Source organism: Cibotium barometz, chromosome 3 (assembly GCF_041138505.1).
Source record: "Cibotium barometz isolate CiBa-2024 chromosome 3, ASM4113850v1, whole genome shotgun sequence".
Lineage (NCBI taxonomy): Eukaryota > Viridiplantae > Streptophyta > Polypodiopsida > Cyatheales > Cibotiaceae > Cibotium > Cibotium barometz.
The window spans coordinates 5,936,194-5,946,903 of record NC_141048.1 but is presented as its reverse complement, the minus strand read 5'-3'; the positions used below and the strand labels follow the sequence as shown (position 1 = coordinate 5,946,903).

Here is a 10,710-nt window from a genome sequence, read left to right as displayed (position 1 = left end):
CACTTCCTTTAACTTCATAGGCCTTCTTTGCTTGCCGCTCAGCTCCTTAGCCTGAGGAGAGAGAGCTTGAGCTCTTGCAAGCACACACACACTCACATAACGATGGATAAGACACACACCAAGATGAAAGGTTGAAATCTTCTTCTTGTTCTTGCTCTCAAAAAGAGGTCTACAAAAGATAAGTGAAAACCAACATAAGTACTATACTATGTTGGTTGTCCTATATACAAGTGGTCCGTAATGTGAGCTCTGGCAAGATAAGTATGCCATAACTTAGTTGAACTAGGTAGGTGTAGTCCAAATGTAGAATCACTAAACAAAGATTCGTTGTGTCAGCAACCAAAAACGTGGTGTAAAGGTCTCATAATTACACCATTAATTTTTGGCAAAACTCAGTGCAATTATTGAGTAATGTGTGTGATGCTTCTAATAGCTCAATTCAGCACAAGGTATCCAATTCTATAATTAGTTCTATGGAAATTGAGGCTTTTTGAAGGAGCTATAAGCAATTAAAGCTCACTAATTACCCTCTATTGGTGTTGAAATTATCATTAATCTCCACTAGCCCTAAAATGTGCTTTGAAGTTATGGTTAGCTCAATCTCATTGCCGAGAATCCAAATGTATGCTTAGTTTTGAATTTCAAGCAACATTTAAAGGAGATATTAGCAATTAAACCTCTGTATGCTTAGTTTTGAATTTCATGCAAGATTAAAGGAGATATTAGCAATTAAACCTCTCGAATCTCATTCTTTCGTAACCAAATTTATGTTGCAAGTTTGCATTGAACCAAAAATTGGACATACATAGTCAAAATTGACACTTCCACAAAGTGCATACGATGAAAAATTAATAGAGCCGAAACGATGCCCAAAACACACATGAATCATGTTGAAATATGTAAAATTTCAGGTAACGTAGTTAACGTAGTCAAATGTAGTCATGCCTTGTACATTTTATATAGAGCATGAGAAACCCAACTAACAAGGTGAATTGCCTGTAAACAACCTTGTAACTAACGATAGGAATCCTTGGGTCACTTACTCCTGAGAGGCCTAATGATAAAAGACTTATGAAGAATTAAAGCTAATTTCTCATCTTCATAACACACAATTCTCCATATATGCAATAGAGCTAGTGTTTTCTCTACCCTTGAAACTCTTTCTCCACACAATTCTCCATGTATGCAATAAAGCTAGTGTTTTCTCTACCCTTGTCACTATCTTATGAATTAGTATTAGTGAGTGAGTGAGGATCAAGGATATTGCAACCCATGAGATACATAGTTGTTGAAGTGTGATAACATATACGTCAAGTTACCTCTCTACAAGAGTTGGCTCATGAGATTTTCTTAATTTAGCTCTTCGGGGGTGCATTTGAAATATGTAAATGTATCGACGGAGTTTACTAAAGATAGTAGTTTAATTCAAAATGTTGAGATAAATTTGTAGAAATATACTTACATTAGAGAGCTTATTACTGTACTTTGAAAAAAAATGTTTATATAGAAAAACGATCATTTTAAATACTCTACTCACAGGTATGGTATTTTCAAAATACCACTTGAATGCACATGATATATAAATTTTCTATAGAGTGGATCCCGTTAGATTTGGCTGAACTAGCTAAGCACCATGATATATGTTCGAGTGATGAGGAAAAAAAATCTCTTAACATCCAAGGACTGGACTATTTGAGGAGACTCTTGTAAAGGTCTTTTCTACAGAGTGAATCCCCTTAGATTTCGTTGAACTATCTAAGCCCTACGATATAGGTTAGAGCAATTAGGATAAAGAATCTTTTAACATCCAAGAACTAAACTATCTAAGGAGAGGTCTTTTAAAGGTTGGTGATTCATGCAATCTTATGGGTATGAGTATGGAGGCAAAATGTGATGCTGATATAATGTGTGATATAATTGACACATGGTGTGATATAATGCCTTAAAAAGTAGTTCTAGTCTCATAATTGGACCCTTTGAGGCTCATTGTAATGGTGATGCATGATGCGATCTTTGTGAAAAAATCCTACACTTGGTAGACACTACTACTTTGAGTGGAACAATGCTATAGCTTTCAGTTTGCAAGTTCTCTCTCGCTAAGAGCCAGGATAAGAGCGGAAAGATCAATTAGCAAAGGATGTGAGAGCAATGATGCTTGTGGGAACTAGCTATATAACAGGTGGAGCAAGGATGTTTTCGGGATCATATTCAAATTATTAAAAAAAGAGAATGGCTGCAACTTACTAAACCATATTAGGAGCTCCACTTGTTTACATGGGACTAGGTTTCATGCTTACATTATTAGAAGAAAGTTGCTATATCAATATGTTGGCTATGCCTCTGGTTTTTTTTTTTAAATTTAGATGTTCGATAGTTTAATCTAAAATTCATGAGGGCAATTCCGTTTTACCTAGTTGAAGACTCCTAAGTACAAATTGCTTGAACTTTATAGTGTCTTGCATTTTATATTAAGGTATTTAGAGAGAAAGAATCACGATAAAGTACAACGCCCACCAATCTCACTGGCCATATTACATCGGACAAAGAGCTTCATAAAAAATAATACCAATATATTTATGCCATCAACATTGGATTCTTAACATGTCTCTTTTGCATCAAAATGGTTTTCTTATTCTTTAATTTTTAAGCTTTTGATGGCATCACATGTCAAATAGTAGTCATCATGCTGAGGATATGGTAGCACAATTGTGTATTTGAGTTAATAAAGTACATACACTTTGGCAAGTTGATGTACCTTTTAAGTTGAGGTACAACCCCCACTTATATTGCAAACCATTATGGGATGTAGGCTTTCTTAAAGTTGTGGGTGGTCGTCTCTTTCCATTCTTTCATAACACAAGGATAGCACTAGAAATTGAGTGAATTAGGAATATAGACACGCTATTCCTCTTGAAGGAAGTAGTGCACCAATTAGAAGAGATAATCATGGTCATCATTCTTTGCACTCAAACCACAAATTAAGTGGTAAAAGAAGTTAAAAAACAACTTTGCCTTTTTTAAGTACAAAATTTTTGATGAATGGATTTTCTTTTGAGGGTCAACCACACCCACTATGAAGCTCATTATCTACTTCTTTCAAAAATATTTTAGCTGTTAGTCTAACCTAAGCAAGTTCATTGCCTATCCTTTTTAAAACAAATTGCAAATACCCATTTGCAAAAGGGTGTCATACCACTATGTAGTGTTTTTATTGTAAACAACAACGACAACAACGATACTTACACAAAAGGGTGTCATGCCACTATGTAGTGTTTTTATTATAAACACAAACAATAATACCAGACGTCAAAGCATAATTTGAAATTTTCGAAAATACAAAATAGACCTCCATGACTTCTTATTGTGAGCAAAAATTCTGTGTACACAAACGATAAATAATAATCACACCAAACCTACAAATTTTAAAAAACAAAAATTGCAAAAATTTCCTCCATTGCTAATTCCCTTGACCACAAAACGCTTTGACTGACCCACTCCTCACAACGTTGTCCCTGTATGGCAGTACCAAGTAGACTAAATGGACCAAAAACAAAAAGATGGGGTGGTTTAACATTTAGTTTCACCAAATCACCATCTGCTTACATTGTTTTACAGAAGGAAGGGTAGGATTGACACTTGTCAAAGGCCACTAAGAATACTAGTGCACTTTATATATTGATTCTGAGTTTCAAGTTCAGCTTTCCGACCCACAACCTTTTCAGCAGCAAATTCGGTTGAAATAGGGTTTTTGTGGGGCCGTTTCCTTTCCTTGTGCTTTCTTCTCTCATTCGGACGTTTGATGGGTTTTTTTTATTTTTATATTTATTTATTTTTTGGGTGGGTGAGTGGGAGAGAGTGAGTGAGTGAGTGAGGGGGAGGGGTGACAAACTGTGTATGTATGTTAGTTGTTTCACTAGCTAACAGAGCCACAGCGCACACTCACCTTTTCATAGTTCCTTTGAAAGCTGGTAGGCGACCACACTTCCGCTGTTTTATATATTAACGTGCAGCATACTCTTGTAAGTTGATCCTGATCAGCTTTTGTGTGTATGTGTGTGTGTGAAGGAGAGTGGAAGGTGCAGGAAGCTCAATATGGCTGCTGCTTTTAAGCTTGCTCTTTTAATAACTATTGCTCTGACCAATTTGGCCGCGATCTCTCTCTTAAGCCCCAGCTTCATGAGCGCAGTGCTTGCGCAGACCCACATTGGGTTCTACGACAGCTCTTGCCCGAATGCAGAGTCCATAGTGAAGTCGACAGTTCGGATGCACACGCAATCGGACATCAGCATACCTGCAGGCCTGCTGCGCCTGCATTTCCACGACTGTTTTGTCCGGGTGAGCTTAGTTAGTTATACAAACGTCTTAAGCAGGCCCAGTACTACTTATAAATCTGTTGATAAGTACGTGCTGATCAGAGGTTGAATTATTGCGCAGGGGTGTGACGGATCCGTGCTCATAAGAGGACCCAACGCGGAGAGGTTGGCGCCAGCCAATCAAGGGCTCCGAGGGTTCGAGGTCATCGACGATGCCAAGGCCAAGATTGAGGCGGTGTGCCCTGGAGTTGTCTCCTGCGCCGACATACTCGCCCTCGCTGCCAAAGACGCCGTGGAGCTGGTATGATCGATCAAAATGCATGCAATTGTTTAGATCGCACAAGCATATGATTTATCCTCAGGCAATAATTATGATTATACGTATGCATGCATACACATACTATAACCCATTATATAAATCCTTCAACATTGAAAACAAGAAATAGCACGTGAGGTTCAACGGATTGGAAATGCAACCTGAAAACAATGTATAGATGTTGACCTTTGAATACACTCTATAACTGATCGTTTTTGTGTGTGTGTGTGCGCGCGCGCGCACGTGTGTGCGCGTGTGAGAGAGAGAGAGAGAGAGAGAGGAGGTCGGAGGGAGGGAGGCTGTATGTGGGTGCGTGGGTCTATGTGATGTGTATGAGTGTCTGAGAGAGAGAGAGAGCGCGCATGTGTGAGAGAGAGAGAGAGAGAGAGAGAGAGAGAGAGATTACAATGATCAAAGAGCAGAAATCTTTGTGATGTGTATGAGTGTCTGAGAGAGAGAGAGAGAGAGAGATTACAATGATCAAAGAGCAGAAATCTTTGTGATGTCTTTATCGATCATGTGATTGAACTTCTCCTATAATTAATTATCAGAGCAAGGGGCCTAGTTGGCGTGTTCCTCTTGGACGACTAGATGGGAGAGTGTCTTCTGCTTCAGATGCATCGAACATGCCTTCGCCCACAGACGCCACCGTCATCCTCAAGCAGAAGTTTGCTGAAAAAGGGCTCTCAGTAGAAGACCTTGTGTTACTCAGTGGTAAGCTATTACGAGTTCAATTCTCATGTTGATATATAGTATCTAGAGTAACCTTCTAAATTAGCACACTCCGTCCGAGTATAATATACGTACTGTGGATAATTATCAACTGTGGGTCTAGTTACGTGTCGATATATTCAATGTTTATCACAAGCTCTTTAATTGAGTTTGTGCTATTATATCATAATCCTTATGGATCTAGTCGTGTGCGATTATATCATAATCCTTATGGATCTAATCGTCTTTCACTTAAGCTTATGACAAGCTTTTCATAAGTGAGTATGAGTGTAATAAATTCTCGTTAGATTGATGCAGCTGTATATTTCTCAACCACTCTATCTGCTTATACTTCATGTTAGATTAACGTTTAATTAACCTCTATAATGTTTTTTTTTGGGGGTGTGTGTAGGTGCCCACACGATTGGACAAACCGATTGCAGATTCTTCAGCTGTAGGCTTTACGACTACACAGACTCAGGCCAGTCCGACCCCTCCATCAACAGTGATTTTGTGGGGGAGCTGCAAGACCTATGTCCGGCCAATGGAGATGGGTCGACCAAGGTGGCGTTGGATAGAGGAAGCCAGACCACCTTTGACACTAGCTTCTTCAAGAATGTGAACAAAGGCTATGGCGTGCTAGAGTCTGATCAGAGGTTCATGTCCGCCCCGACGACACCACAGCCGATTATGTGAGAAGATACGGAGGGATTAATAAGAGCGGGGGGCTTGGAGGGCTCATTGGTGGCCTTCTCGGTGGGGGGTCATCGTTTGATTCGGCCTTTGCTAGCTCCATGGTTAAGATGAGCAACATCGAAGTGAAAGTAGGTGGTGATGATGATGGAGAAATACGAAAAGTATGCTCAACCTTTAATTGAAGGATTAGCCCCCCCCTCTACCATCAGTTATAGTCAGAGCTGCAGACTGCAGATGTAACTGATATTCATAGACAAGGATTTGAACATGAAATGCCACAATCATGTCATTATATTTATAAATAAAAGCGATAATGTGAATCCTCCCACGTACACGATTTGTGCATATTTTTTGCATTGACGAAGTTGTATTGGTTGGTTGGTTGGTAGCTAGCTAAGGTTACACGTTACTTGAGTCGAAGGTTATGCTTACTTAGATTGGTCGATCATTACATGTTTATCAGAGTTTAAATGAGATTGATCAATGGTTACAAGCTTAGCTTCTTAAGAGTGATCAGTAACGTTTGCATGTTATCATTTTATGTGTTGACTCTACAATATCAGTTTAAACGAGATTGAACAATGGTTACAAGCTTCTTAAGCGTGATCAGTAGTAATGTTTGCATGTTATAAATTTATGTGTTGACTCTACAATACCAATCTTTTCTACCACACTTTAAAACTTATTATTCCTAAGTTTTTTAAAGAACTAACCATACAAATGTAGGATAGAGAGGATTAGAAAGATGTATCCATTTCTATTAGCATTCTCTTTAATAGAACATAATTTGAAATAAATCATTTCCATATAAAATGAAACCCTTGGCTACATAAGTCTTTGCTCATGAGCTAAAGGAACTTAAAGGTAATCAGTCGAGACCTAACTTAAAGGTAATCAGTCGAGACCTAACTTAAAGGTAATCAACCGAGACATAACTTATAAGACAAAATCTTATCCATGGTTGTACAACTCCCAATAGGAAGGAATCTTATCCGTAGTAGCTGCACAACTCCCGACCTTGATGATGAGAGCAACCAATGGAAGTTTGCATCACACAAATTTATTGAACAAAGAGATTGTTCGTGAAAACATTTTATCTACTCTTTCCCATCCTTACTTTGTTCCTTTGAAAAGAATCACATGTTGCCAAGCTATATTCTTACCAATTGTTTGGCCCAATAATGTGAAATTCCTGATAGATTAGAGAATCACTTGAGCCTTTAGATTATGAGTTATTGGCACATAAACTAATGTATAATCATCATTAATAAGTTTCAACTCCCAAGTTGTTAGATCATTGTTAATTTTTATTCCCAAGTACATTTAGAGGTACTATGGACAACCATGCTCCATTATACACACTTAAGGTGTTGATGAGTGTTGAGTATTGTGAGTTAAATTTTGTAGCTCTCCTTTGGCAATCTATGAACATGTGATCGATTGCACATCATTCACATAAGGTGTAAAAAATTATAGGTGTTAAAATGACATTCCAAGTTGGACAGTTTGCCACCTTGTGTGGTCCACAATAATAGAAGCATTGCAATGTTTGCCTAGCTTCTTCCTTAGCAGTTTCTGTTAGCAGTTTCTGTTTGGGACTTGTTTCTATTTGGGTCAAGCTGGAAATTTAATTTATACATAGGGTCCCTTGGGTTTCATGTGGCATTCATGCACGCATTTCATGTGATGTGAACGAATACGTTGTGATGTGTCATGACCCATAATTTTACAATGGCTACAGTATAGAAATACTAGCTTAGGGTATGGGTAAAGGAAATTTAATTTATACATAGGGTCCCCTTGGGTTTCAGGCGGCATTCCTGCACGGTGATGTGAACGAATACGTTGTGATGTGTCATCGTCGCTCTTTGAATTATGATTTATTATTATTATTTTTGGCAACCCTATGAATAGGTTTTGCACCCCAAGACTACATTGTCAACACCTCTTAATGGGTCTTATACTAACACCTTGCCTAATTAGCAAACGATGATAGCAAGAATACAGGTCCAATGAGGTTTGGACAAGGTCGACAGCTCATCATCGTGACGCTGTGGTGCTTCACAGAAGGGAGCCAGTGGAGGAGAAGGGGTTGGTAGAAATAAGAGGTTGAGTACGGGGGTGACAAGGGAGTCGGATTATAAGGGTAGGTAGGGTAGCCGAGGTTGATGGGATGTCACTTGTGGAGATAATGGATGGGGGTTGTGTAGCCCTGTGGGGTGGCTTCCGATTGAATTTTTAATTTCCCTTTATCCTGCAAAGGGTTAGAGGCTAGGGTTTTCTTTGGCCACCATTGAACTCATTGCAATGTAGGGAGTTCAAAAAGAGGGGTTGTGGGCATGAATAGTTATGATAACGAGATTTGTCGATTTCCCTCTCATAGAATTTTTGGGCAATGAGAAGAGGTTTAGGCACCCACCTGTAAGTAGTTGTAGGTTGAGGATAAGGTGGGTGGGGATGACTCCTTTGTGGGGATGACTCCTTTGTGGGGGTCTTTGTCAGATGTTCTTTCTGTTTTTGTGGGTTTGTGGTGGCCTTATTGGAGGCTCCTGTGAGAGTTGGCCCATACGATGAGAAATAGGAGCTTTGGGGTTTACCAAAATTTTGGATTTTGCTAAGGTTCAAGGGGAGAGATTGGATCTCAAGGGATCCATAGAGTTGTCACACCCTCATAATAACCCTAGGCAATGAGGATTTTCTTGGTGGGCACCCAACAGTGAGGATGAGTGGGTTGGGAGCAATGGGAATGAGCGGGTTCCTGCTAGTAGTTAGTGGTGTTAGTCATTAGGAACTCAATGGAGTCTTTTTGGGCCCTTTAATTTGCCATGAGGTTATGGAAACGTTTAACTTTTTGACAAATAGGAGCCCGCCGTGTAAGCAAAAACCATTGGTGATGATTAAGAGAGGTGTAAGAGTGGTCAAAGGGTGCACTTTTCCCCCCAAAAAGGGAGGGGGCAATTTTACAATTTTTGGACCTCCATAACTTCTACATACAAGCTCCAATTTGAGCAGAGATTACAGATCCGTGATCTACGCATCAAGAGCTTTCCATAGATATGTTACATGATATGGTTTTATTCGCTAGATTTTAAATTCCATTTTCCCTCCACAATTTAAATTTGAATAAAGTAGCCGTTTTGAAGCTTCAAATTAGAAAACGTTTCTTCTTAAGAGAAAAGGTTTGACTCCCTTAAACTGCCAAATAAAAGGGCCCAAGAAGACTCCATTGAGGTCCTAATGAGAGGAAGTTCTCTTAATGGGCTCGGTTGCCAAGGTTTGAGTTACTACGAGCCTTGGTGGGGATGAGGTTTTTGGAGTAGATGGGGTATATTGGCAAAGTAGAGGCCTCTTTTGGGTGGCATAGTTTTATATTGGTCAAGATGCAGGGTGATTATGGATGGTGATGGAAAGTGGTAACCTTGTGGAGGGGATGAGGCATTTGGAGTAGGTGGGGTATACTGGCATAGTAGAGGCCTCTTTTTGGGTGGCATAGTTTTATATTGATTGGGAATCAGGGTGATTGTGGCTGGTGATGAAAAGTGGTCACCTTGTGGAGGGGAATTGGGTGGCTCATGCTCTTCATCTATCATGAAGACTGTAACTTGCCCTAAGGCCAGTTGTTGTGTTGTTCTTATGTCCCAATGGATTTGACATTGGTTGTGTCCCATCCAGGCATAGCATAGAACTTGCCTTCCAAGGGGTTATTCCCGATATGAAACAGAATTGTAATAACACCTAAACATTGGACCGAATGCAAAACAATAGTGACAGTGGCTTGGGTGCTCAATAATAATGGCCTCCCAAGAGTTCCATGTGTCATAGGACATTAAGTTATGATTAGCACCTATATCAACAAGTGTGAATTTTTTTGTGAAACCCATCGATCTGGTCCTTCCTAGCCACAAATGCGTAGGTTTTACTTCCCTATCTTCTTCTTCTTCTTCCAAGTCAGCTACTTGGGCCTTGTTTACTATGATTTGTTTGCCCCTAAGTTTTGCTTGTTGTTCCTTGGCTTCGCGTTGTGCCGTTTCTTTCATCTCTTCATGTTGATGTTTTTTTTGTTTCTTGAGGTGAATGGTTGTTAAGGTATTTTGGGTGAGTAGGCCGTAGTAGTGCTTTAATTTGCCACCATTGAAATAACCTACCATTTCGACACCGTCAAGGGTTTCAATGTGCACTGTGCCTTGTGGGGTTATCTTAGTCACTAGGAAAGGTCCTAGTCCTCTGTATTTGAGTTTCATTTTGTGATTGTGCTGTAGAGGAGGACCATAACCCCCTTGCTCATTTTCTTGTCTTTAAGTTGATCATCGAAGTTTTTCTACCAACATGCCATACACAAGTGTGAGACGTGTTTCATCAAGCTTTTCAAGCTCACAGAGCCGGGTGCTCGGGATATTCCCAGTGAGTTTTCATGTACAGCCACTCTCAAACTTGGCACCAAGAACTCCATAGGCGTGACCACATCAGTGCCATAGGTTAAGCTGAAGGGTGTCATGGCCACTTTATATGCTATGCCATATTAAGCCCAGAGTGCTACCGACAACTTTTGTTCCTAGTTGTTACAACTTGCCTCTAGAGTTTTGGTCAAAATAGCGCATATGGTCTTATTTGTTCTCTTGGCTTAGCCATTGGCTTGGGCATGGTAGGGTGAGGACTTCCGGTGTGTGACCAAGA

General features: G+C 39.7%; 1 pseudogene across 1 annotated transcript; it reads left to right on the top strand.

Moving 5' to 3' along the window:
* The first annotated feature begins 3,847 nt into the window (after positions 1-3,847).
* On the top strand, positions 3,848-6,368 carry LOC147639639 (peroxidase 25-like; annotated as a pseudogene). The gene is made up of 5 exons (XR_015269481.1): positions 3,848-3,968; positions 4,066-4,335; positions 4,435-4,614; positions 5,181-5,343; positions 5,753-6,368. The product of XR_015269481.1 is annotated as a peroxidase 25-like (transcript).
* The last annotated feature ends 4,342 nt before the right edge of the window (positions 6,369-10,710 follow it).